Here is a 7414-nt window from a genome sequence, read left to right as displayed (position 1 = left end):
ATTGAAGGTTTATTTAGATGAGATTTGATTTACTTATATATTTAGTTTTAGATGCAGAAACAAGTAATAAACAAGGCATCGCACTGAAGCTGAAACTATTATAGAAAAGAGATAACTATATGCATATAAACATCAACAATATACTTACCTCCAGAGGTTCTATGGTACACACACAAGATATACAGAATAAGTTAGAGTACGCTGTAATCAACAAATCATAATCATATTGTTAAAAAATAAAAGACAGGATAAACAATATGTGCTCAGTAGTTGCAGTTTATTTTTTAAATGATATAAGGTAAATGTGATCAATACAAATTGTTCATGCTTATTGAAAGTGAAAAACAGAGAGGAGTATGGGTAAGAAGATGGAGGCGTCATTTTGGTGGACACATCTGTGTGTTGTGCATGAATGTAGCACCTTCTCTCTTTTGGAGAACACTAAAAGTATAACAACAGTATACTTGTGTGTCTGCACATATGTGTGTAGACTTGTAGATGTGTGCAGAATTCTCTAAATACAGAACGCCATAACAGAGGAGTGTGCTTTAGATTACGGTGTGTAGTTGGTTGGACAAAGTGTCTTGTACTATAAATAAAGGGTGTGCCACTTGGTGGAGAGCTTTGGTGTTGGTAAGTGTTAGTTGTGGGTGCAGTGCTTCATTTTCAACCTGGTATCACGGCAAGACGTGAACATGATGACCTGCTGGGAGACGTGAAGGTGTCACCATTTCGTCCCTTCAAACGTGACAGTTACACGGTATTGTTAACATGGACCAATGGAGAAATACCCGGAAATGCCAAGCAAATGCTACCCCGACGGTCGGTTGTTATTGTTAATATTAATATAATAATTCTTTTCTTTTTAATAGTCACACTCGATTTCTCAGATTGTCTTGTTGCCCCAACTGGTCGACTCCTCTTTGAGCAGAAACAAAGGCTACATTCATGTATTAAATCGATGTTGCCAGTATTAAACTGTGTACTTCCCTGGAGGTTTAGGGGACAGGAAACACTCACATTTAAAACATATCATTAATAAATGGGTGAAAATTGCTGGTGCCCAATATGGGCAGCATTAATATATATACCCACATGCCAGCTAAGGTCAGAAGAGCTTTATTTAACAGCTGGTCTTATGTCTGTGACCCCTCCTGTTGTTCATTGATGAGCCTGAAACATGCACTTGTCAAGGTTCAGAGGCACATTTAGCAAATATGGCAGTAGCCATCGATCAGCTTAAGATAAGATATACTTTATTGATCCCAAGTTGGAACATTTGCGTTACATCAGCATGTGTAACAGTTAAATATGCAGTGGTGTTTATTTGTAAATCATTTAGTATAATCACATAAATTCTGTGTTTTATATTGAATAATGTTCTTTATTTATTGATTGTTCAATACCTGACAAGGCCGGAGATGAAAAACTTGGGTCGCAGGTTCCTCAACAGTGCATCACAAGACATCTATCGAGTATCAGATGTGTGGTGTTACTCATCCTGTCTACATGATGTCATCGTGCCATCAGCGGAAGAAGACTCTTTGCTGCCGTCACTCTTCACATCCTAACAGATCTTGGCGATTGGCCTCTCCAGCACGCTGGTCTGTGTTTTAACTTTGATCGCTCAAACCAGTCATTTAGTGTCTGCCATAGCTTCTAGCACTCTTCCCAGGATCCAAGAGCTACAGGGAGCAGTAGGGTCAACTACCATTACTACATCTCCAGGTTTAAAGCTTCTCTTCTCCTTGCACCATTTCTGTTTTTCTTGCATGAGGGGTAAGTGTTCCCGGCACCAGCGTTTCCAGAATAAGTCTGCCATGTATTGCACCTGTTTCCATCGGCGTCTTACGTACAGGTCGTTCTTGTCAAAAACTCCAGGGGGCCGAATTGGCTTGGTTTTTAAGAGCAAGATGTGATTTGGGGTTAGAGGCTCCAGGTCTTGAGGGTCCTTTGAGACTGTTGTGATTGGTCGACTGTTCAAAATTGCTTCTACATCACATAAAAGGGTGTGTAGCCCGTCTTCATCCAAAGTCTCACAGACTTAATCAGACACTCCCATACTCCTCCATGGGGGGTTGGAACTCCACTTTATGCCCTTTTGCAGCAGAGCTTCCTGAATTCTGTGCAGGTTCCTTTAACTCTCTCTGAGCTCAAACTAAATGGGTCCCATTGTCAGATCTTATACGTTTCACCTGACCTCCTCTGCATATGCATCTTCTCAAAGCGTCGATACATGAGTCTGTATCAAGTGAGCTGGCCACCTCAATATGCACAGCTCTGCTGGTCGTGCACGTGAGCAGCACTCCGTACCTCTTTAATGTGGTACGTCCTCTTTTGACTTGAATAGGGCCAACGTAGTCCACACCAACATTAGTAAATGAGGCATGTCTGGCTCAAGCCGTTCCTGTCAGCCATCTTCTGCTCTCCAGCTCTGGCTCTTTGGCGTCTGCACAAAACACAATCTCCCAATATCTTTCTCACAGCAGAGTTGCTTTGATGATCCAATACCTCTTCCTCACTTCAGAGAGGATGTGGGTTCTTCCTCCACGTCCAGTTCTTTCATGCGTGTGCCTTAATATGAGAGTTGAGACATGAGAGTTTTTTGGCAGTATGACAGGGAACTTAGTTTCTTCTGGCATCGCTGGCCTCCTCAGGCGTCCTCACTCTCAGCACTCCATCCTTTAACACTGGATGAAGCTTGGAGAGGCGGCTTGTCCTTTTGACACCACGTGTTGTTGTTTGCAGTGCTGTCATTTCCTCTGGAAAATACTGTCTCTGGGTTTGGCATATGATGGAGTTTTCTGCCTTCTCAAGATCTTCCAGAGTAATGGTCTGTCCAGCGTGGCCTTCATGTTTTCTATTTTCTGCTCAACATTGCTTTTGTTTTGAGCATCGGTGTTGGAGTGATTTAAAGTGGAAAGAAGATCTTTTCTCCTTTGAACGTGTCACGGTCCAAACTGTGTTCCTGTTTGTTCCCCTGTGTGTGGAGAGGGTGTGGTTTCCCTTGCAGGCAGCAGCCTGATTGCTCTCACCTGGCCGTCCGACTCAGCTGTCCCTCATCATCTAATCAGGACACAGCTTATCTACTCCAGTCTCCCAGCAACTCACCGCCAGATTGTTTTCTACATCAGTGGTAGTACATCCTCCTGGCTGCCCATTCAGCTATCCTGTCTGCGTGTAATTCCGTACCTTTTGTAACTAGTTTCTCTTGTGTTTCCAGTGCAATCCCTCGGCCATCGTCCACCAGAGCTTCCAGCCAACCTGCCTGCTTCTTCCTGCATCATACCTGCCTGCCTTGTAATCAGTCCAGCCTCTCACTGCCTACCTCCACTCCGGACCTCCATATCACCAAACCTGCCTGAGTCTCCGAAGCAATCAATTATTTAAACATCTTCAGTCCTTGCCTGCGCCTGGGTCCTGTTTAAAACATAATCCTAACAGAACAATCTGGCCAGAATGGACCCAGCAGGCCCGGACCCAATTCGTGAGGCTCTCTCCAACCAAGGCATCCTCGTGGGCCGGCATGAGCAGATGCTCAGAGAGGTTCTGGATAACCTCGCATCACTAGCCGCCAACGTAGCACAGATGGGACATCACCTCAACCTGGTTTCCACTCATCTTGCTCCGCCTGCTCCTGAGGATCCAGCTCCCCCACAAGAGTTAGCACCGGTTCCAGCCCAGCCCGCTCTCCCTTCACGTGAGCCAAACATTCCCACTCCAGAGCGGTACGCAGGTGCCTTAGGGACATGTAAATCTTTCTTAATGCAGTGTTGTCTTGTGTTTGAGCAGCAGCCGTCTACGTATGCTAATGACAGAGCTAAGATTTGTTATATGATAGGTTTACTTACAGGTAGCGCCCTAGCCTGGGCATCAGCTGTATGGGAGAGTCAGTCCAACCTTTGTAATTCTTATCCAGAGTTTACAGAAGAAATGAAGAAAGTTTTCCACCACCCCGTCAGCGGTAGGGACGCTACTAAACGCCTCCTCTCACTGCGACAGGGCTCCCGTAGTGTAGCCGAATACTCAGTGGAATTTAGGACCTTAGCTGCAGAGGCAGGGTGGAATGAGACAGCGCTTCAAGGGGTTTTTCAAACCGGGCTAACTGATTCTGTTAAAGATGAGTTAGCAGTGAGGGACGAATCAGCTAACTTGGATGAGTTGGTCTCCCTAGCCATAAGACTGGATAACCGCCTTAGGGAGCGCCGTAGGGAAAGAGCCAGCCGATCTCCTGGGTCACTCCCCTCTCGCCCTGTCTCGTCTCCTATCGCAAGATTCAGGTCGGAGACTTTCCCAAGTCCGGTTGCTCCATCTGAAGTCTTTTCTCCTCTCCTGTCTTCAGAGGAACCGATGCAGCTAGGCAGAGCCCGACTCACTCCCCAAGAACGTCTCCGGAGAATAAGAGAAGGACTTTGTGTCTACTGTGCTCACTCCGGTCATCTCGTGGACACAGGCCCCCAGCGCCCAAAAGAGGGTGCTCGCCAGTAAAGGTGGGGATACTGGTGAGCAAAGCTGTTTCTTCCTCAACCCCCCAGACCCGCAAGCCACTTGAAGCCACACTGCTGTTAAATCAACAGTCTCTCTCTCTGCCTGCCCTAGTGGACTCTGGGGCTGAGGAGAGATTTTTGGATGCCCAACTGGTTGCTTCAGCCGGCATCTCCACTCAACCTCTGACAGCTCCTCTCAATGCTCGAGGTCTGAATGGGAAGCTCCTGGCACGCGTTACCCATGTCACCGAACCCCTACATCTCGTCCTGTCCGGTAATCACCATGACATGATTCAGTTCCACGTCATGTCCTCCCCTCACACACCCCTAGTTCTGGGCCAGCCATGGTTAAAACTGCACAACCCCCACATGGACTGGTCGGAGAATCAAGTAAGGAGTTGGAGTTCCTTTTGTCACTCTTCATGCCTGCGGTCTGCAATTCCCCCAGCAGAGGTCGGTATTCCCCCAGTGCAGCAGGAGCCACTCAACTTGTCCACTGTCCCTCCGGTTTATCATAGCCTGAGAGAGGTTTTCAGCAAACAGCGAGCTCTTTCTCTGCCCCCTCATCGCCCTTACGACTGCACAATAGATCTTCTTCCTGGGGCATCTCTCCCATCCAGTCGCCTGTTTAACTTGTCCCGAACTGAGCGTGAGGCCATGGAGACATACATCAAAGACTCACTGGCTGCTGGCATCATAAGACCCTCTTCTTCCCCGGTCGGAGCAGGCTTCTTCTTTGTATCCAAGAAGGACCGCTCCCTACGCCCCTGCATTGACTACCGAGGCCATCACCATCAAGAACAAGTATCCACTGCCCCTCATCAATTCAGCCTTCGAACCCCTACAGAAGGCCACCATTTTCTCGAAACTCGACCTCAGGAATGCTTACCACCTGGTCCGCATACGTCAAGGAGACGAGTGGAAGACGGCGTTCAACACCCCACTAGGCCATTTCGAGTATCTAGTGATGCCCTTTGGACTCACCAATGCCCCAGCTGTCTTCCAGGCTCTTGTGAACGATGTCCTCCGTGACTTCCTGAACCGTTCAGTATTTGTGTATCTTGATGATATCCTGATATTCTCACAGACCATGGAGGAACACACCCAACATGTGCAGCAGGTTCTACAAAGGCTCCCCGAGAACAAGCTGTTTGTCAAAGTAGAGAAATGCAAATTTCATGTGGATTCAGTGGATTTCCTAGGCTACATCATTGAGCAAGGTCAGCTGAGAACAGACCCAGAGAAGGTACAAGCAGTGGCACAATGGCCCAAACCTTCCACCAGGAAGCAGCTCCAACGTTTTTTGGGCTTTGCAAATTTCTATAGCCGGTTCATCAGAGACTACAGTCGTGTTGCCGGTCCTCTCAACCAACTCACCTCCCCAGCAATCCCCTTCTCGTGGACTACTCAGGCTGAGGCTGCCTTCTCTGAGCTGAAGAGACGTTTCACCTCGGCCCCTATTCTTACGAACCCTGACCCATCTCTTCAGTTCATTGTTGAGGTTGATGCATCCAACACCGGTGTGGGGGCTGTTCTATCACAACGCTCAGTCTCCGACCAAAAGCTTCACCCTTGTGCTTTTTTTTCCCGACGACTGACAACCCCTGAGCACAACTATGATGTTGGCAACAGGGAGCTGCTTGCTGTAAAGCTTGCGCTGGAAGAATGGAGGCACTGGCTGGAAGGCTCTGAACATCCATTCATTGTGTGGACAGACCACAGGAACCTGGTCTACATACAAACTGCCAAACGACTAAACTCCCGTCAGGCACGCTGGGCATTGTTTTTTGGGAGGTTCAACTTCACCCTTACCTACCGACCTGGTTCTAAAAACCTTAAACCTGACGCATTGTCCCGGCAGTTTGCAGTGGATCAGGATCCCATAGCTCCTGACACCATAATCCCCGCTACCAGAGTGGTGGGTGCTGTAACATGGGAGATTGAGAACTCAGTGAGGAAGGCACAGAGAGACCATCCAGATCCAGGAGATGGTCCAGATAACCGTTTGTTTGTACCTGACTCTGTCCGCTCACAGGTTCTCCTATGGACCCATGCTTCCCGCTGTGCCTGCCACCCGGGTGTGAGTCGGACCCTATCCCTCCTGAGACGACACTTCTGGTGGCCTTCTATGGAAGCGGACTCTCGAGCCTTTGTGCTGGCCTGCACTGTTTGCGCCCGTAGCAAGTCTTCACACCGGGCTCCTATCGGTCTACTCCAGCCTCTCCCAGTCCCTAGTCGTCCCTGGAGTCACGTCGGCCTAGATTTTGTTACCGGCCTCCCGGTTTCACAGGGTAACACGACTATTCTCACTATTGTTGATCGCTTTTCCAAAGCGGTTCATTTTGTGCCTCTTCCTAAACTCCCCACAGCCTCTGGAACTGCTGACCTCTTAGTCAATCATGTGGTCCGGCTTCATGGCATTCCGACAGACATTGTTTCCGACCGAGGGCCACAGTTCATATCTCAGGTATGGAAAGCATTCTGTCGAGCACTTGGAGCATCTGTCAGTCTCTCCTCAGGCTATCATCCTCAGACTAACGGGCAGGCCGAAAGAGCCAATCAGGACCTTGGAGCTGCACTTCGCTGTGTCACCTTCCGGAATCCCACCTCCTGGAGCTTACATCTGCCCTGGATTGAATACGCTCATAACTCACTGTCTAGTGCTGCCACCGGTATGTCCCCATTTGAATGTTCTCTTGGATATCAACCCCCTTTGTTCCCAGCCCAAGAGGACGAGATCGCAGTTCCGTCTGTCCAAGCCCATCTCCGTCGTTGTCGGAGGATTTGGAAGGATGCCCGCTCTGCCCTTCTCCGCTCCGATGAACGCAATCGACATATTGCAAACCGCCACCGGACCGCAGCTCCCCAGTTCCAACCAGGTCAGAAAGTTTGGCTTTCTTCAAAAAATATTTGATTACATTACATTG

The 7414-nt window shown here is 48.4% G+C and overlaps 1 protein-coding gene across 1 annotated transcript in view; it reads left to right on the top strand.

Annotated features, from left to right (window-relative positions):
* Window positions 1–7414, top strand: part of LOC117441582 (zinc finger protein 271-like) — a 450813-nt gene that overhangs the window by 380705 nt on the left and 62694 nt on the right. The gene's annotated exons all lie outside the window — the stretch shown is intronic.

This window comes from Pseudochaenichthys georgianus, unplaced genomic scaffold (assembly GCF_902827115.2).
Source record: "Pseudochaenichthys georgianus unplaced genomic scaffold, fPseGeo1.2 scaffold_180_arrow_ctg1, whole genome shotgun sequence".
NCBI lineage: Eukaryota > Metazoa > Chordata > Actinopteri > Perciformes > Channichthyidae > Pseudochaenichthys > Pseudochaenichthys georgianus.
The sequence above is the reverse complement of the archived record's forward strand: the minus strand, read 5'-3'. Positions and strand labels throughout refer to the sequence as shown.